At 46.7% G+C, this 21110-nt stretch overlaps 1 protein-coding gene across 1 annotated transcript in view; it reads left to right on the forward strand.

Moving 5' to 3' along the window:
* The first annotated feature begins 11817 nt into the window (after positions 1–11817).
* The window catches only part of LOC144889029 (muscleblind-like protein 1), a 57177-nt gene continuing 47884 nt past the window's right edge, over positions 11818–21110 (forward strand). The window contains exons 1-2 of the mRNA XM_078768838.1: positions 11818–11861; positions 20327–20573. The gene's annotated coding sequence lies outside the window, so the exon portion shown is untranslated. The remainder of the gene's footprint in view (positions 11862–20326; positions 20574–21110) is intronic.

Below are 21110 nucleotides of genomic sequence, written 5' to 3' on the forward strand. Positions count from 1 at the left end.
GGGCCGCTAGGTTTCATGGTTTTGGAGTTATGGAAGAGACGGACGGACGGACACTGCCTTTTATTGGCGCTGAGGAAGCGCCTCTAGCGATTGACTTCCAGCCAGTGTAACGCTAATTCCTGTCACAGGAATTCTGAGATCATATAAGTGGGCGTGGCAGTTCCTGATTGGTTCGTGTTGGGGAACGCCTTCTCGCTGCCGACGTGACGTAAATTCGCGCACGCGCACTGGTGATTGGCGCTGAGGAAGCGCCTCTAGCGAATGACTTCCAGCCAGTGTAACGCTAATTCCTGTCACAGGAATTCTGAGATCATATAAGTGGGCGTGGCAGTTCCTGATTGGTTCGTGTTGGGGAACGCCTTCTCGCTGCCGACGTGACGTAAATTCGCGCACGCGCACTGGTGAAGCTTACTCGATCTTACTCGATCCCATATTACATGTACTTTCATTGCATACAAATTATACTTCCTCCTAGAAATTCCATGCCCGAACCTCAGCGCAATCCAAGAGGATTCACTTGTTATTATAGAAGAAGTGTGTGTGTGTGTGTGTGTGTGTGTGTGTGTGTGTGTGTGTGTGTGTGTGTGTGTGTGTGTGTGTGTGTGTGTGTGTGTTTTTTTTGAAGGGTTTGAAATGGAAAGGGGTTGAGAACATTTTACATTATGCAGAATTTCCACGGGTCCTTTTCATTATGCTGCCCAAGGATATTCCTGTCAAACTTCCTAAATATTCCAAACTATTTTCAAATTCCCTAAGTTTATTGCAAATGTCAATGAGTCACTTCCCCTTACACACACTAAGGAATGGAGGTTGAGGATCATTTAATATTACCTTTCACGGAGCTACAAAAGTTTTGGCACTATAGAGCAATTAAGCAAACAAAACAAAATCCAACTTTTTTTTTTTCTCCAAAATGTTTTTTCCACCCTGAACACTCCCTGACACTCACTGATGAACCTCTGAAAGTTTGAAGACCTGTTTGGCCATCCCGGAGAAAAATGGCGACAAGCAGACAAACATCTCTTATCTAAATATATGAAAGCCCTGTGTATTCATTTCTCTGTCATGCAGGAAGTGACGTCATGTTTGTGACCGAAATGGAGCACACAATATCCTTTCTTAGCACCATTCGCCATTTTGTTTCCACTCTGGAAAGGTGCATTTGTCTTCCAAAGCTTTTACTGCACGCATCTGAATTTCCGTTGATTGCATGCCATCCTGGTTGTTCTCATTACTACTAGTACCGACTGCAAAGCTGCAATGAGCCTGCGAAGCCAAAACCTCTTGCCACTATTTTACCCATCACCATGGCATCAGTAGGTTAGGTAGTTGGTAGTAGGTAGGTAGGTAGTTGGTAGGTGTAGTAGGTAGGTGTAGTAGGTACCGTACCTGGTAAGACTTGGTAAAAGAGAAGAGCAGACAGTCCTCCCCGATGGCAATACCTGCATACAACACAAGAAATGTCACAAGAAGCTTAAGGAAGTAACTATATGATGTGCTCGCTTAAGGCCTATTTTTAACTGGGCTTAACATACGTTTTCACAGTAAGTGTGTAGTCTTCTAACTTCAGTCGCTGTCAGGCGCCAGGGCTGATTCTCTCCGGGCACTGCGGCTTCCTCCACCAGAAGAAGTTAGCTTGCAGTGATTAATTCGGTGAAATCCATCTCAACTTCGGATATTTCCGGCCGTGAAAAACTATCCGTATTTCTAAACTAAATATGTAAACCGCTTATACCTTATTTCTGGCCGTGAAAAACTATCCCATACGGCCGCGAGATTTCTAAAAAATAATTCTTCGTCAATTTTAGAATATTTGACGCCGTTTTCACCGTCCGAAACGCGAAATAATAATTGGTTCTGGTGTTTGATGACGATTTTCGTTGAAGATAACGAGGTTGGTCTTAACGTATTTTAATTACTAATGAGAGGTTTCATTAGATTGTGAATCAAAGAACGACGGGTGAAACAAGCTCCGATTGAACTTTTTCGCAATTGTTTTATGCAAACTTCCGCATCCGGTCGATGGCGCCCATCATTGAGCGCTTTCATTTTAGAAATATTTTTGCAAATGCTCGACTCTCATTGGGTCCGGTGTTTGGTGACGCGTTTTGTTGAAGATAACCAGGCCCGTGCGGGCCGATGTTGGTCTTAAATTATTTTATTAATACATTGGAGGTGCATAAGATTGTGAATCAAACGACGACGGGTGAAAGAAACTCCTAATGAACGTTTTAAATTTGTTATGCACACTTCCGCCCACGCAAGATGGCTGCACCCACTGCGCTTCGGATTCTCGAACCAAGGCATAATCAGGTTTTCAACATAATACGTACTCGTTTATTGACAACACCGGCTTCGCCGGCTATAACGCTAGAGATGAGTGCATTTTGGGGGTAAAAGTTGTAAAGTTAAAGTAAAAGAGCTGCATGTATATTCCATTCTACTGTATAAGAGAGATGTCTGTCTGTCTGTGTCGCAATTTTTCTCAGAGTTGGCTGAACGGATCTTCGTCAAACTTTCAGAGGTTCATCAGCGAGTGCCTGGGAGTGTTTTAGGCAAAAAAAAAAGAAGGTAAAAGATCGTTAAAAAAAAAAATCGCTTGATCGTGCCTAAGCCGTTTACATTAATGACAGTTATATACAAGTACACATTCGCATAAATAAATACAAAACAATCAACAGACATTTGAATACAAATAAATCAAACAATTCAGTAAGTGTACGAATTTGGTAGTTCGGCTTTTTCTTCTTCCTGATCGGCATCACACTTAACTCAAACGTGAGCCACATTCACCCACCAGCATATACATGAACCCCCTTCCTTTCCTTCCTCCCCTCACCCTCTCCCTTCTGCCCTCTCCCCCCTCCTCCTCCCTTCCCTCCTCTCCCCCCTCCCTTCCCTTCCCCTCCCCCCTCCCTTCCCTTCCCCTCTCCCCCCTCACTCCCTCCCCTTCCTCCTCCTCCCCCTTCCCCTCTCCTCCTCCTGTCACACACGTCCATACCCGTGGGATCCCCACGGGTGACCCCACTAGTAGACTATATAAATGTCCAAATCTGGAGTGCCGTGGGTGGGGCCAAGTGTGGCCGCTGTGGGCGGGGCCGTGTGAGGCCTGTGCGGCCCTTGCCTGGAATAAAGATGGTGCTTGATCCTCTCTGTGTGTCCGCATCTTTATAACAAAGACATTACAATTGGCGACGAGGATTTTTCGGGCCATGGCTACATCGTATGGAAAGGTCCCAGAGTATGCTGGGTACAACTTCGCCCTTCCCTCCTAATAAAGTGTCGCACACACCCTCCACACGCCTCTCACTCCAACTCTCCTCCTCTCTCCCCCTCCCTTCCAGAGTTTATAGCGTAGCGACGTGTGGTGAGACGTCACTCACTCTCTCTCTCTCTCCACCCCCTCCCTTCCTCCCTCCCCCTTCCCCCTCCTCCCCTCCCTTTACCCCCCTCCCTCCCCTACCCTTACCCCCCTCCCTCCCCTACCCTTACCCCCTCACCTCCTCCTCCCCTGCCCCTCCCCCCACCTAGCAACGCCGGGTACTTCTGCTAGTACAACAACAACAACAGGCATTTTAAGGCCATTTTCCCTGCAAGAGTGGGGGTTAGCCTTATGTTAACGGAACTTCTGCTAGTACATGATATATAAATGCTTGTTCAAATAAATTGTCTAAAAAGGGCAATTTGGCGGCCATTTTGTTTATGCTAATTAGAAGGTAAAAAAAACTCTAAATCCGGCTTGGGAACCCTAAATATGTTAAAAACTGAGGTTCCCAACTTTTACCCAAAAATGCACCGAACATTCACATTTCTCAGAAATCCGTCTCGTCCATTATCACTTTTATAAGTATTGTCGTGTTCACAGCTGGTTAACACCGAGACGCGTGAACGGATGGGCCGAAACAGGCTTTAAGGCCGAAAAAGGCTTTAACTCCGAGGCGTTCCGAATTACGGGGATAAAAGCTCACGCGCGCGGCTGAGGAGAATGAAGAGGACCTTGTAGCTTTTATAAAACCAAATGGGGTTATTCCCGAACAAATAACAAGCAGGGAAAATGATACAATACAATGAGGTAAACAAGGGTGAAATAAATCGTGTTAATTAAAATGAAGGCGCCTCAGCCACAGCAGGCTGTGGGGAGGGTCTGACACCCTCCCCACAGCACAAGCACAGACGGGGTGAGGGACAAAACCGGGCGATTTATTTCTGGTGTGGCAGCGGAGGGTGGGAGGATGGGCACGGAGCTGGTGTTGAGATGGGCAGGACGATTGGGAGACAAACAGGACGATCTATTGGCAATGGGGGAGGACGAAGACTGCACAAGGACCAAGGCAAATACCTCCATGCAGGGCAGTTAGTGCGGGAGCCCAGAAACATTTGTTTCACATCTCGAGTACAAAAGGTTTGAGGCCTGGAATATATGCATCTATGATAGGAGACCCCAAAAAGGCAATTCTTAAGTTCTGCAATTCTGCACAGCAACCAGGGGGCGCCACCAAAGACCCCTAAATGTGACTCTTAATTCACAATTTGAGTACATCTTTCAAACTTGTCTTAAAATGTTCTCTATAGGAGTGGAAATCAGAATTCCCAATTCTTAAGTTTTCAATTTGTGTATTAGGTCGCTTAAGAACGACCTAATTAACGCTAATTAACACTAATTAGCATTTTTAATTCACAATTTGAGTACATCCATGAAACATATGGCAATGTATTCCTTAGGTCATCCTAAATCAAGATCAGTCATTCTTAAATATCCATTTCATGTATTAACCCACTTAAGAACGCAAAATGTACTCATTGACCCCGTCCCTGGCAAGGTGAGTGTTAATTCACAATTTGAGTACATCTTTCAAATTGGTCCCAAACTGTTCAGTAGATCATCGTGAATCAAGAACAGCAATTCTTATGTGTCCATTTCATGCATCAACCCACTTAAGAATGCAGTCAGTATTGTAACGGAATTTGGGTTGTCACTGGCTGCTATCCCCCCTCCACTCCCTGGCTGGCCCTCCCTTATATGCAAGGGAGGGGCTGGAGTGCTGACCTGAGGGCAGGCCCCAAGTAGACACCCACACCAGTGCTGAGCATGCACACACCTGTCTGGCTGGCCGGATCGAGGGTGTTCAGTTTTGGTTAAGGAAGGAGTTTTGGCCTCCCAGCCAATGGGGAGGCTTCTTCCCTAACTTGAGCCAATTACACCCTAAACAGGAAGTGCCTCTCTACAGAAATGACTGTCCTGCAGTGAATAACTGGGACCAATATACAACATTGTTTGGGGAATAATAACCAGTGACTTAAAGGGAAATATTAACACATTATCAATCCAGGTTTGTGACACTATCTTGAGGGACGAACTTTCTGGGACACCCTGTAGAGGGAGTTGTCGGTTTATCATAGGACCTAATCATGGGGAATCTCCTGCTCTTTCCCTCCATAGATTCTCTGAATCGGCTGCAGAATGTCTGATGTTGCCTGCAATGCCTAGATCACTGCTTAGGTAAGTCAACAAATAGGGTTAGGGTTTGGGGTTAGGTGGCAAAACCCCGGCAGAGGTTGTAGAAGGTGACGACTCCTTGGATGGACATAAATGTGGGGCATTGCTATGGTGAACATCACTGGCGGCTTTAACAGGTGGCGTTTGGGATGAGATGGCGGTAAAGTTCTTGTAACAAGAAACATGGTAACCCTAACCCTAACCCTAACCCAACCCTAACCCTAACCCTAACCCAACCCTAACCCTAACCCAACAAACAATACTATGCTGTAGGCCTAATAAGCATTCGGGGCCGATACAGAATTATGTAGCCCTAGGCCTAGGTGGCGCGCAGGAAATGTCCAGGCAGATGAGGGTATCCAAAGTTCTGTATGCATACCGATTTCAGGTTCGAACCACAGCTGAGTAGAAAATAATGACTTATTGCCTCAAAATTTGAAATAACTTCTTTTGGATTTCACTGACCAAAACTGACTGACTCGCCATGCTCACTGACCACCCGCTGTGATTTTATTTTTCAGACAATGATTTGAAACATGCAACCATGGAATCGGCCACCAATACTACGCCTACTGTCCAGCCTACTGTCCAGCCTACTGTCCAGCCTACTGTTTCATCATTGGAACGCAGATGTATTCTTCACATCCAACGCAGTGCAGACAAGAAAGCTCGTCCAGACGTTCTACCTTTCAAGGATACGCAATGGGAAGCAGTAGAAACAGCAGCAGCTAATAGACGGCAAAAGCAACATTTCCAGGACTCTGTCTATTGTGGTGTAGTTCAGAGATTGCCTACGTCTCCTGCTGAAATGGATGGTTACCATGTTTCTTGTTACAAGAACTTTACCGCCATCTCATCCCAAACGCCGCCTGTTAAAGCCGCCAGTGATGTTCACCGTAGCAATGCCCCACATTTACGTCCATCCAAGGAGTCGGCACCTTCTACATCATCTGCCGGGCTTTTGCCACCTGTTTGTCTATTCTGTGAGAAAAAGATAAAACGACTCAAAGGTGGAAGCGTCGAACTGTTGGGAAGATGTGAAACCATTGAAGCAGGTGTATCGATCCAAAATGCAGCAAAGACATTAAATGACAGTAAGGTTATTCCAAAAGTAGTTGATACGGATTTAATTGCCAAGGAGGCCCACTACCATCATTCATGTAAAAGTGCGTATTTGTTGTCAGCCAATCGAGTTTCCCAAAAGGACACACGTGAAACAAAAACGCCTTCTGAGACCAGTTTGTTGGACATTTTTGCATACATTGAGCAATCTGTAATAATAGACAACAGACCTGAACTTCTTAATTCTGTATATGAACGTTATCTTGATATTTGTTCGGCATCCGCAGAAACGCCCAGGGGAAGCGCCTTCAGCCTCTCTAGGACATTGATGAGTCACTTCAAAGCGCGCATAAAGATACAGAGTTCACTTGGGAAAAGGCTTGGAAACATCTTATATAATGCAGAAACCGCAGATGATGCAATTCGTGTTGTATATGATTACACATCTACTGATGAGAGAACAATCGCCAAAGCAGCATTGCTTTTGCGCAACCAGTTGCTCAAGGTTGAAAAGGTCGACCTTCCTGAATGTCCGACATTGGAGGATTTAAGAAACGGGGACTCGTCACCCCCAAAACTTGTAGTAGATTTTTTCAATATTTTGTACGGAGGGCTAAAACCAGAGCGATATACAGAGTCAGTAAAGCGCCGCGCAAATTCGTCTAGTCAGGATGCCTTGTTCATTGTACAACGGGGTCGCGCAAAACCTGCAAAACATGTAGCTCTTGGTATGAGTGTTAAGTCGGTCACTGGCAGTAAAAAAATGGTTCAAGTCCTGAACAGGTTTGGTCACTGTTTAAGCTACAACACATTGGAAGAAGTTGAAACTGCCACAGCTGAATCCATTCAAGAACAGAAGCTTGCTTGTCCAAAAGGAACAGTCGTAGGTAAACCAGTCGGATTAGCCTTCGACAATTTCGATGAGATGACTCAAACCATGTCTGGAGCCAATTCGCTGCACGATACCATGGGTATTCTGTACCAAAATGTGCCAGCACCTGATGAAGAACGTGAAGCATCTGCTGTCATGGCAGTTTCAACCTCAACTAGTGCTCGGCAAGTAAAGACAGGCAAAAGGAAGAGAACCCTTGAGAGTACAGATACTGCACTCCAGCCATATAGGAAGATACCAAAGATGACGAAGTTCAGTTACAAAAACACTGCAGTCTACAGCCTTCCAGATGTTAGCAACAAGGCTCGCCACCTGGACCTCGTGTGGATGATGAGCCATGCCATTGGCAATGATGTATTGCCTATTATGTGGGTTGGGTTTAATGCAAGCATTTGCAGTGACCACCTTCCAAAACAAGAGGTTCTATATATGCCAAACTTACGCCAGCCTATCACCAGCCTAGAGGTCGTGCAGGAGACTCTCCTCATCACGCAGAGGTGTGCTAATGAGACGGGACAGAAATACGGAATAGTCAGTTATGATCTGGGCGCAGCCAAGCCGGCACTTCAAATACAAGTGACTGATAAACCGAAATTTGATAACATTTTCATAATGTTAGGCCCATTCCACATCGAAATGGCTTTCTTCAAGGCTATTGGGAAACTCCTGTCCAACTCTGGAGGACCAGAAATGCTGACTGAATCTGAGGTACTTGCAACCGGATCCTTAAACGGATTTTTGACGGGGAAACATTTCAACAGGTGCAAGAGATTGCACCCCATACTAGCCCTTGCTCTTGAGATGCTACACTTCTCATCCTTCTTAGACTCTTACCCACACAGAGAAGAAACAGAAGCATTGATAAGCAGCATTCAACTGACCACGTGGGAGCAGCTTCAGTCTGCTCTAGACTCGGACGTCTTCAAAGCATGCACAGCCGCGTATGAAGCATATACCCAAGTGACAAGATCTGGAGGCCATGGTGCAACCGCCCAGTTTTGGAGAATGTATATAGATTACATTCATAAATACCACGAGCTCGAACGGGCGATTCGAACGAATGATATCGATCTCTATACATACTCACTGACCGGACTCATTGGACTGTTCTTTGCTACAAACCATGTAAATTACAGTCGGTGGCTGACAAAGTTCCAACTCGATTTGATGAACATGGAAGACAGCCATCCTGGCCTACGTCAAATACTGGAAGCAGGCGTCTTTACTGTACGACGAACAGAACATCCATTCAGTAGATGCCCGGTCGACTTGACTCTAGAACAGACGATTAACGCGGATGCAGCTTCGAGAAGAACTGGATTCACTTCTTCAACGAATAATTATGCGGCACGACTTCGCTGGATGCTTACGAAATCCACTAGAGCTTCATTCGTTAGTCTACTCCACGAAATGGCTGGGCTGATAGTCAAAGAAGACACAACTGCTGAACTGAGACCTGCACGAATAAAACGTGACGATAGAGATGTGAAAACCATGGTGAAACAAATCCAGGATAGTTGCAATCCGTTTGGGAACGAAACAGATGCAGATACCATGTTGTACAACATCCATACAGGAAGGGCAACTAGTGAAACAGTCCGCGAAAGTTTACTGAATGTGCCAGCAAGTGGAAGGACATTACACCAGGCATTCATCACAGCATGCGAGGCCGATGACAGTAGGTTTGAACAACCCATAAAGAAAGCTCCTCTCAAAACATTCGTAGACGAATGTGCCAGAAATAGACGAACACCGGATAAGAAAGTGGCAGTTCTGAAGTGTACTCGTGATTTGATGGGCCGCCTAATAATCCTTGCATCAAAGCGTGATGTTGACCTGCAGCATATATTCCAATATCCCCTTACACCAGTACCACTCACGATGTGCAATCCTGATGAGAGCATGGTCAAGACAGATAAAAGTAAGTTGCTTAATTTTTATAAAATTAACATTAAAAATTGTTTTTTGTTCCGAGATTTGAGATTTAATTGTTGATGGGCGGTAGAACCAGGACGCCAATTTACTACACTAGGGCATGCCCGTACTATATATATGCCCGTACTATATATCTATCTAAAATTATATCCCCCCCCTCTATTTACATGAAATGGTTTGGTCCATTCGCAACGCCAAAGCGAACGGCGAACGGCTTGCGAGTACAGTGACAATCCCCCCCCTCTATTTACATGAAATGGTTTCGTCCATTCGCAACGACCACAGAACCCCCCCCCCTCTATTTACATGGAATGGTTTGGTCCATTCGCAACGCCAAAGCGAACGGCGAACGGCTAAATCGCCATAGCTCGGTAAGTACTTGTCCGATTAATATGAAACCTTGAAAAGGCACATCCTCGGGTCCCCAGCAATATACCTGGCAAGTTTCAAGTATATCGGACCCGTGGTTGTCGAGAAATCGTTGTCGCATACATACACACACACATACACACAGAGATTAGTGGAATTATAGATAGATGACTTACTATGATCTGATTTTGAAGCATAATTCATGCATACTAAGTACATTTTTGTGTAGTTTATAAAAAAATAAAACATTGTGTTTGTATACAATCTATGTTTCTCCTTTTTGTCAGTGTGCATTCTTAAGTGGGTTAATACATGAAATGGATACTTAAGAATGACTGATCTTGATTTAGGATGACCTAAGGAATACATTGCCATATGTTTCATGGATGTACTCAAATTGTGAATTAAAAATGCTAATTAGCGTTAATTAGCATTAATTAGGTCGTTCTTAAGCGACCTAATACACAAATTGAAAACTTAAGAATTGGGAATTCTGATTTCCACTCCTATAGAGAACATTTTAAGACAAGTTTGAAAGATGTACTCAAATTGTGAATTAAGAGTCACATTTAGGGGTCTTTGGTGGCGCCCCCTGGTTGCTGTGCAGAATTGCAGAACTTAAGAATTGCCTTTTTGGGGTCTCCTATCATAGATGCATATATTCCAGGCCTCAAACCTTTTGTACTCGAGATGTGAAACAAATGTTTCTGGGCTCCCGCACTAAGTCAGGAGGGCCTCCTCAACCCGCCTCCTTCCAATTCTCCTCACAACAACTCCTTCAGTTCTCTTCACAAACGCTGCGTACACCACCGTTTACCTCACGCAAAACTCCGTTTCCTCCTCACTACTCACACAAAACTCCGTTTCCTCCTCACTGTTTACCTCACACAAAACTCCGTTTCTTCCTCACTACTCCGAGAGCTCCTCTGCACCGTTCCCGGCTCGTCCTGGCTCCTCCCCCTTCGCCTCAGCCTCTCCACAGACCCTGCCTGCGAACTCCACAGCACCCTGTTCCCGCCTAATTCTCCTCACAGGACTCACAGCCCCTTTGCTCCTCCCTTGTCTCCATTGACAACGCTTGGGCTCCACCCCCATCCAAAGGACCATTGTCCATTACAGCTCCGCCCTCTCTCCTCTTGCCCAGAAAGGGCTTTTATGCACATTTTTCAACAGAGATGTCACCCGGCATGCCCGGTGGAAGTTTACATGAGGTTTTACACACGTTTCCTCAACTCTAATCCCTCTCTATCTTATCACAAGCACGACCCTCGTATCGTGCACATTCAAACAGAATCCTTAAGCGACCAAATCCCGACTTCCTTACATCGATATTTGGCTTCCTACTCGCACGTTGTCCATGCTATTCCTACACAGTTTTATCTCTTCGAAGGGAATCTCGATCCTCCCCCATAAACGTAATAGTATTTCTAAAATAAACCTCTTCTTCATGAAACAAAAGTAAATCCACAAGTCTGAGTTATATTCATTACAACTGTGCTATATCCGTCCACCCTGAAACACGAAAACACTCCTCGGAGAGAAAAAAGACAAAGTTGTTTCAAATTAATGCAAATTTACGGGGAATATTACATATTCTTTCAATCAGACAAAAATTTAACCGGGACGGTGTATAGGCAATAGACCACTGTCTCGATCACTACCAAAAATATTTTTTGTTTTGCTGTTAAGAAATAACCTCCGATTTTTTTGGAGCTCTTTAAATCAGCGCATGAATAAAAAGCTTCCTTTATTTTTTCTTTTCTTGCATCGTGGTACTTTTTACCATGGGATTCTGGAGGTAACTCGCTCTCATTCACACACGACCTTCATCTCGGTCTGACTTGCACAGAGCACTAGCTGCGGACATTGTGCATATAAAATCCGTCCAAAATTGCCTATGTAATAAATGTACCGCCAATGTGAAAGACGCATGCATGATATGCGTATCGCCCAATAAAATGTACAAAATTCAAACTGAAACAAAACAACAAACAACAACAACAACAGCCCTAACGTGCCCGGCACGCCGACGCGCGTTTGGCCGCTTTTTGCTCCCATTGGCCGAACCTGATCAGCTGATCGTGAGATTTGCCATGGCACACGCGGGTGAGAGGACGAGGTTTCTTTTTTTGTTTTCCTTTTCTTCTTCCTCTTCGTGTTCTGGGCGATTTCTCTCCTCATGGATCCCTGTTCATTCGCGTGTTCTTTGAGCCGAGTTCGGCATGTGTTTGTGTACATACCCCGCGCAAGCCCCCTCGGCCGTTGCCGTGCGAGTGTCGCGGACATGGCGGAGGTGGAATGTTTCTGGGCCTAGGTCAGGATGTGCTGCTTGTGGGAGTTTCGGTTGTGTTGTGCTGTGCTGTGCTGTGCTGTGCTGTGTGGGGAAACCCGGGTTGTGGTGGTTTGAGTTCGGTGGAGAGACGGGTGTCCACAGTGGGGCGAGTCGCTTTGTTTTGTCTGGCTCATACAGTCATAGAGCTGAGAGAATGTGGTTGTGGGATTGCGGTGTTTGGTGCAAGAGGGTGGAGGGAAGAGTGGTGTTTGGTTGTGTGGATGTGGTGATCATCTTTGTATGTGGTTGGTTTCTTTTGTACACGTGCAGTCTGATGGAAGGAAGTGGTTGCTGATTGTGGTGTTGTGGATGTGCTTGGCCGCATGTGCTGATCTGCTACTAGATCTTCAGGGAAACCTTGCTCTAACCCTAACTCGAACCCTAACAACATCCCGAACCCTAACAACAACCCTAACAACCCTACCATACCAACCCCAACAACCCAAACCCTAACCCGAACCCTAACAACATCCCGAACCCTAACAACAACCCTACCAACCCTACCAACCCTACCAACCCTACCAACCCTACCAACCCTACCAACCCTACCAACCCTACCAACCCCAACAACAACAACCCTAACCCGAACCCTAACAACATCCCGAACCCTAACAACATCCCGAACCCTAACAACAACCCTAACCCTAACAACAACCCTAACCCTAACAACAACCCTAACCCTAACAACAACCCCAACCCTAACAACAACCCCAACCCTAACAACAACCCCAACCCTAACAACAACCCCAACCCTAACAACAACCCCAACCCTAACAACAACCCCAACCCTAACAACAACCCCAACCCTAACAACAACCCCAACCCTAACAACAACCCCAACCCTAACAACAACCCCAACCCTAACAACAACCCCAACCCTAACAACAACCCCAACCCTAACAACAACCCCAACCCTAACAACAACCCCAACCCTAACAACAACCCCAACCCTAACAACAACCCCAACCCTAACAACAACCCCAACCCTAACAACAACCCCAACTCCTAACAACAACCCCAACCCTAACAACAACCCCAACCCTAACAACAACCCCAACCCTACCAACAACCCCAACCCTAACAACAACCCTAACCCTAACAACAACCCTAACCCTAACAACAACCCTAACCCTAACAACAACCCTAACCCTAACAACAACCCTAACCCTAACAACAACCCTAACCCTAACAACAACCCTAACCCTAACAACAACCCTAACCCTAACAACAACCCTAACCCTAACAACAACCCTAACCCTAACCCTAACCCTAACCCTAACCCTAACCCTAACCCTAACAACAACCCTAACCCTAACAACAACCCTAACCCTAACAACCCTAACAACCCTAACCCTAACAACCCTAACAACCCTAACCCTAACAACCCAAACCCTAACAACCCAAACCCTAACAACCCAAACCCTAACAACCCTAACCCTAACAACCCTAACCCTAACAACCCTAACCCTAACAACCCATCTCGATCTCGATCATCTCGATCTCGCGAGATCTCGGAGACGGTGGGAGGGATTTTCGAAGCTCCACACGGTCTCCACGTTTTTCGAAGTTAAGTCTGTTCACAATTGTATTTTGTCGAAACTGTATTTATCTTTCGGTGTGTGAAGTTATTGTGTGCAACTTTGGTTGTTTCTCGGTGTTTATCTTTCATAAATTGATCGTCTGTTTGCCGTGTCGTGTCTTGAGGCCTTGTACAGTGTGCACTGTACAACCTTGAGGCTTTGTTTTTCTCTCAGCGGTCCGTCGTTTGTGATCCAATAACTTTCGTTCTCTGTATTCCCAGGCTTTTCACCCATAGCCTACTTCCTTGTGTAAATCTCAACTCAAAAAAACAAAAAACAAAAAACAAAACATTTCCTTCTCTGTTCTCATTCGTTTATTCATTCTTATTCGTTCGTTCGTTCTTCGACCACGTGTTTCTCCCCCATTTCCCCCAGATAGTTTTCACTCATTAACCTTCAATGTTTACACTTTCCCCTCAAGTTATGTATTCCGTCATATTTTATAACACCTTTTTCTTCTTCTTCTTTAAAAGGCTGCTTTCGACTTGCTCACCAAATCAATTCATCCCAAAAAAAATATCCATCTCCTATAGTGCCTTTTTTCTACATTCCCTAAACTCTCCTGCACTCCATCCTCCATCCAGCGTCCTTAAACGTATTTTTAACTCGAAGGTCACAAGAAACTCATTTTGCAATAAATGTTCGTTTCCCATAAATCGTACACTTTCAAAAATCCAATCTCACCCCTCCCCTCCAGATCTTCCCCATAACCCCTCCCCTCCAAATCTTCCCCATCACCCCTCCCCTCCAAATCTTCCCCATCACCCATCCCTTTCAAATCTCCCCCCTTGCCCCCTCCCTCCTAAACTACCCCCTCACCCCTCCCCGCCAAGACGCCCCCTCGCCCCTCCCCTCCTAGACTCCTGCCTCACCCCTCCCCTCCAAATCTCCCCCATATCCCATCCCTTTCAAATCCCTCCCCTTGTCCCTTCCCTCCCAAACTCCCCCCTCACCCCTCCCCTTCAAATCTCCCCACCCTCATTGCTTCTCAATTTCCCCCCTCTCACTCCCCCTCCTCAAAGCGTCCTCCCCGCTTCTTCCCCCTTCAAACTCTCACCTCCATCTCCCCCAACCTTCTGCCTCGCTCTTCCCCCTCCTCAAATAACACCTCATTGTGGCTCACCCAATCACCATCAAACCTTTTGTCCGCCCCATCCTTCCCTTTCTCCGAGCTATTCTGAAATCTCTGACACACCTTCAACAGCTCTCCCTATCTCTTCCACCTCTTCCACATCTTACCCTACCCCTCCTCCCCCCTGTTCTGTATCTGATGCTCCCCCTGCCTCTTCATTAACGGTATGGACCTCAAACATCCGGGGCCTTCGTTCAAACCTAACTGATCTCTCCATACAGGTTGCTTCTGTCAAACCAGACGTGATCTGCTTAACAGAAACTTTCCTCCTTTATGATGTCTCTGATTCCATAGTATCTCTCCCGGGCTACTCCCTCCTCCGGTATGATAGACCTGAGCCTCGTCCTGGAGGCGGGGTTGCTATCTTTATCAAAAACTCTCTTCCTCACTCGCCCTGCACTGCACTCTCTCCACCTCACCCCCAGGAATACCTCTGGCTACGGCTTCCCCTTCGCTCCCACCTCTTGTTCATATGTGTGTTGTACCGTCCACCAAACAGTGATGACTCCATCTACATCTCGCTGTCTGATGATATGGACCAACTTCTATCTACTCATCCCAACTCTCTCTTCCTCATATGTGGTGATTTAAATTGTCACCATGCCAGTTGGCTGGGTGTGGGTACCTCTCTCACCAGCCATGGCTCTTCAGCAAAGGACTTCTGCGACTCACTGGGACTGACACAATCTGTCAATTTCCCGACCCGGATCTCAGTCAATGGAACATCTTCTCTTCTGGACTTGGTTATGACTAACTTCCCTGAAAATGTCTGCTGCTCTTCTTCTGCTCCGATCGGATCATCTGATCATGTCCTTGTTAAAGTGGACATCTCTCTGACCATCCTCAGGGAGCCTGCTCAGCGTCGACGAGTCTGGCATTTCACTCAGGCCAACTGGCACGGTCTTCAAGCAGCCATCAATCATCTGGACTGGTCTCCCATCTCTACCACCTCTGACATCAACTCATCCTGGGAATTCTTCCAAAGTAAATTGCTCTCTCTCATGCACAGATTTATCCCATCTCGTCTTCAGTTGTCATACCCTTCCTCCCGTCCATGGTACACGGAATCTTGTGGTGAGGCTGTTGCCCAGAAACAACTTGCCTTCGTCTCCTGGAAAGCAAATCCAACGGAAGGAAATCTCATTTCCTTTCACAAAGCCCGAAACAAGTGTGTGTCCACCCTCAGGAGAGCCAGGAAACAATATCTCTCCGTTCTCAAGACCGAACTCTCTTATCTGTCTCCCTCTTCCAAATCCTGGTGGTGTCTGGTCAAATCCGTTTCTGGTGTTTGTTCCCCCTCCATCCCCTCCCTTACCTCAAACGGCTACACAGCTGACTCCGCACGTGAAAAAGCTGAATGCCTCAACTCTGTGTTTGCCTCTAAATCTTGTGTCCCAAACCCATCCCTCTCTGTACCCACCATACCCAGTCGTACCCTGCTGCTCCTGGACTCCGTGTCCTTTCCTCCTGACAAGGTGGAAAAGTTTCTGTCAACCCTCGACTCTGATTCTGCAACTGGACCCGACGGCATCAGCCCACGGGTCCTAAAATCCTGCTCTGCTGCTCTATCTCACCCTCTCTCTGTTCTCTTCACCCTCTCTTTTGCTCAAGGTCAACTGCCATCTGCTTGGAAATCAGCCAACATCACCGCTTTGCACAAAAAAGGTGCAAAAACAGATCCTAGCAACTACAGACCAATCAGCCTTCTCCCAATTATCAGCAAAGTCATGGAATCCATCATTGCTTCGGATATGAAATCTTTCCTCTTCTCCAATGGCTTGATCTCTGATCATCAATTTGGTTTCAGACCAGGTCACTCTACTCTGGACATGCTGCTTCTGCTGTCTCAACAATGGATGGAGGTCCTCAAATGCCAAACAGGAAATTAGAGCTGTCTCCCTCGACATATCACGTGCCTTCGACACGGTCTGGCACCCCGCTCTGCTCACCAAACTCTCCTCCTTTGGTATCCATGGAAATCTCCACGCATGGCTGGCGGACTTCCTCTCTAGTCGTCGTCAACGTGTGGCCCTGAATGGGTTTCTCTCATCTCCTCTTCCTGTTCAGGCTGGAGTTCCCCAAGGCAGTGTTCTGGGCCCCGTGCTTTTTCTGGTCTTCATCAATGATCTCTCTGACTCTCTCGAAAATCCTCTCTATCTCTTTGCTGATGACTCCACTCTCTGCCGCTCCATTCCTCTTCCCTCAGATCGGCAGTCTGCTGCCTCCTCACTCTCTGAAGACCTGGACAAAATCACAGACTGGTCAAACAAGTGGAACATGTCTTTCAATCCTGACAAATCTCACACTCTTACTATGTCTCTCCGAAAAGATCGACTGGACAACCCTCCCATCTACTTTCTCAACAATCCTCTCCAAGAAGTTCTGTCGCTCAAGATTTTGGGTCTCACTATCTGCCATGATCTTTCTTGGGAAAACCACATTTCCAAGCTGGCCTCCAAAGCCAGTCGCCGACTGGGCATCCTCCGTCGTGCGAAGTCCTTCCTCGGCACACCTGAGCTCCTCACCACATACAAGGCTTTCATCCGCAGCTCAATGGAATACTGTTCTCCCCTATGGGCCGGTGCTCCTGCCTCACACCTAGCTCGGCTTCACGCTGTTGAAACCAAAGCTTTCAGAATTATTGGAATCTCCCGCGATGAAGCTATCTCTGAGGGCCTTTCACTCACTCACCGCAGGCAGGTAGGTGGTCTTTCTGTCTTCTACCGACTCCTCTCCGGCCTTGCACCCCCAGCTCTCTCTGTGCTCTGTCCCCCAAATATTCCTACAGGTCGCACAAGATCTGCCAGCAACCCTCTGATGGTTAAACTGCCGAAATCTCGGCTCTCTGCTCACCTTCACTCTTTCATTCCTCTTTTCTCCCGCCTCTGGAACAAACTCCCTCACTCCCTTCAATCCCACTCCTCCCTCCAGGTCTTTAAAACAGCTGTTCACCACCATCTCTTATCTTCCCCCATCCAAAACCTTGATCTTTTCTACCCCCGCTAATTCACCCCAGATCCACCTTGTTTGAAATTCCAACTTCTTTCCTGGAAGTCCTGGCAGTGTCCATATGTTTTATACCTCCCCCACCGCCCCCTTCCCATGCCCCCCCCCCCCAAAGCCCTCGCCCTCTCTCAGATCTCTCGATGTCTCCATGTCTCTCGGTCCCTGCTCTCAAATGTTGTGTTTGTGTCCTTCCCCCTCTCTCCCCATCTTGTCTACCGCTCCCGATGTTATATGTTTTATGTGTCGGTTTGTCTTTCTGTGTGATTAATGTTCGCTCTTTCACGAGCCTCGATCTTGTATACAAAAAAAAAAAAAAAAAAAAAAAAAAAAAAAAAAAAAAAAAAAAAAAAAACCCTAACAACCCTAACCCTAACAACCCTAACCCTAACAACCCAAACCCTAACAACCCAAACCCTAACAACCCTAACAACCCTAACCCTAACAACCCTAACCCTAACAACCCTAACCCTAACAACCCTAACCCTAACAACCCTAACCCTAACAACCCTAACAACCCTAACAACCCTAACCCTAACAACCCTAACCCTGACCCTAACAACCCTAACCCTAACCCTAACAACCCTAACCCTAACCCTAACCCTTACCCTAACACGGTTGACATCCCTAACCCTGCTCTCCCTGACACGGTTGACATCCCTAACCCTGCTCTCCCTGACACGATTGTTGAACTGTTATCCCAGTGTCCTGTGTTAACCATTCTGAGCGTCGTGTTTGTCCCCAATGATAACTTGTTTTGATTTGTTTGTTTTTCTGACATAAACCTTTGACTTGTTGTGCTCCATCGATCCTTCATCCCGAGGTTGGCGATCGGCTAACGATCGATGGCTTTTCACTTCAAACGCCCACTTAGACACAAATTCAGTCTCACACAGACACAGTGTTTGTCTAACCTCCACTTGTATGGACACCCCTGTTTGCTGTGCTCTGTAGTTATATATTTGTGGTTTATCTGAAAGTTTATTTTGAATTCCGACCTTTACTCGTGATGACTGTGATAACGCATCAACAATGTGAATGTGTGCGGGATCGCTGATCTTGGGAACAGACTTTCACTGAGCTTTCCTGCAATATAGAATGCTACTTTGTCCCATCCTCACCCGCACGTAGACAGCTGCACCGCCCCTCATTCCCCCTCCTCCCCCCATCCCTGGCAGACGCCTTCCGCCTCCCCCCGCCTCCCCCCGCAGCCACCTGCCGCCACCCCCCGGCAGACACCTGCTGCCACCCCCCCGTAGACACCTGCCGCCCCCCTGCCCCCCCGGCAGATATCTGCCACCCTCCCACCCCCGGAAAATGCCTGCCGCCCTCCCCCCCCCCCGGCAGACGCCTACACCCTACAGCCCCCTACCCGACGGATGCCCGCCCCCCCCCCTCGCAGACACCTGCCCACGTTATCCTGCCAAATGTTATTTTTTTTCCTACCGTAAATCTCCTGCTCTCCAACACTTTTTTCCTTTATTTATTAATTAATTAATATTTAAAGTGAATTAAAATATCTAAAAATTATCTTGTTCAACAGGTCAAAATTCCACCCTCTGGATTTTCCAAGGATATTGTTCCTTTGACATTTACAAATATTGAACTGGTCGTTTCATTGACGATGGTTGAACAATAACATATACATGCTACAGGACAGTTTATTAACCCTTTGAGTACGGGATTTTTTTTTTTGATAAAAATGCCCCCGGTACGGGATTAATTTGGCATAACGGGAATGCAACCACGAACTGACGATCTATTTGTAGGTATAGTCGATGACGTGTAGTAACGTCATCCGTACACAAAACTTTTTCGCGGGTTGCAGCACTGGACGTCATCCGTACTCAAAGTGTTAACCGTAAATACTTGCTATTTTATTTAATTCCATACACATATTACTTACAGATAATACCTGTTGCACCCGTGCCGTCGTTGCACCTGCTCCCATACCAGAGAAGATCGTTTTCGGCATGTTTCTGTCCCAGAAAGGCATTCGTACAATGGAAAGAAAAAGCATTTCGTTTATCAGTCGATTTGCTATGCAATATCTTGTTATTTATCGATTTATAATTTTGTAAAAGAGACCGACTTGTGGGTTTGGTCATCGAGCATTTGACTTGCACTCCATACTTGAGCTTGTAAATGGTGAGAGTTAAACATCCAGGAGGTGAGCGCTTTGTTCGTGTCTGAGGTTGGATCAGTTGACTTTCTGGTCATTGAGCGCAGGATGTCGATGGGAGAGGACCCGGACGTTGTACCAGTCGGTGAGACACCTGGCCGAGGGTGACCCATTTGCAGTTTCTGCCACTTGGTGTTTAGGTGCACGGGGAATGTGGAATTTTGGAAGAGTAAGGTCGTCAACTGCGTGGAGCTCATTGCGATTGTAACCGCCATTTCCTACTTCCCTATTCGATGCCTTCCGTCCTACTTTTCCCTCCTGATACTCTCTTCCTGTGTCTTTACCCATTGTTCTGCAGCCTCATATTTTGAATCTTCACTTTTTCCTTTCTACCTATTGCAGGCCTGTGCTGAGAAGTGCCTTGCGCGAGGCTTTGGCCCTGCTTCTCCTGCCGCCCCGCTTCTCCTTGCAGCCAGCTTTGTGCCTCCTCCCCAGCACCCGGCAAGCCCGCGTCGCTTCACTCGCCGCACCCATCGCGCACTGTGTCAGCCGCAGCCGCCTCGTTCGTCCGGCACGCGCTTCAAAACCTGCTGCTCAAATCTGCGGAAGCCAAGAACGACGCTGGCCTGACGCAATTCTTGCCATTCAGGCAAGGCCATGTTTTTTCTGCAGTGTCTTTCGCTCGATGAGGAGTTTGTACACGACAGATGGTGTATGTAAGGGCAGTCAGGACGTAGACGGAATACTAAACCCCCCCAAAACACGTCGTATTCCGGCCGATGATCTTTGAAGGAAGATAAACTGGGCGTGCGTGTAGTAGGTGGACGGTAAATTTTCTTTTTAGTCATGTTAAAGCGGTGTATAAATTCAGGTTCAGGTATAAGATCCAAGAGGAGAGCCGAGAGCATATGTCGAGGTCTTTAAATGACCTTTTTACCTCCGCAAACAAAGGTGGATGGGAGGTTATGTTTTCACCCATGTCTGTTTGTCTGTCCGTTTATTTGTGAACAAAATATCTCAAAAAGTTGTGGACAGATTCGGACGAAATTTGGCAGAGATGTAGCGTATGTGACAGGGACGAAATGATTAGATTTTGGTGAAGATCCGGATTCGGATCCGGCCACGAGAATTTTTGAAGTGATTCTTCACCATTGAGAGATGGGGCCAAAAACTATACATTGCGGGA

Source organism: Myxine glutinosa, unplaced genomic scaffold (genome assembly GCF_964187855.1).
Source record: "Myxine glutinosa unplaced genomic scaffold, kmMyxGlut1.1 SCAFFOLD_593, whole genome shotgun sequence".
Taxonomy (NCBI): Eukaryota; Metazoa; Chordata; class Myxini; order Myxiniformes; family Myxinidae; genus Myxine; species Myxine glutinosa.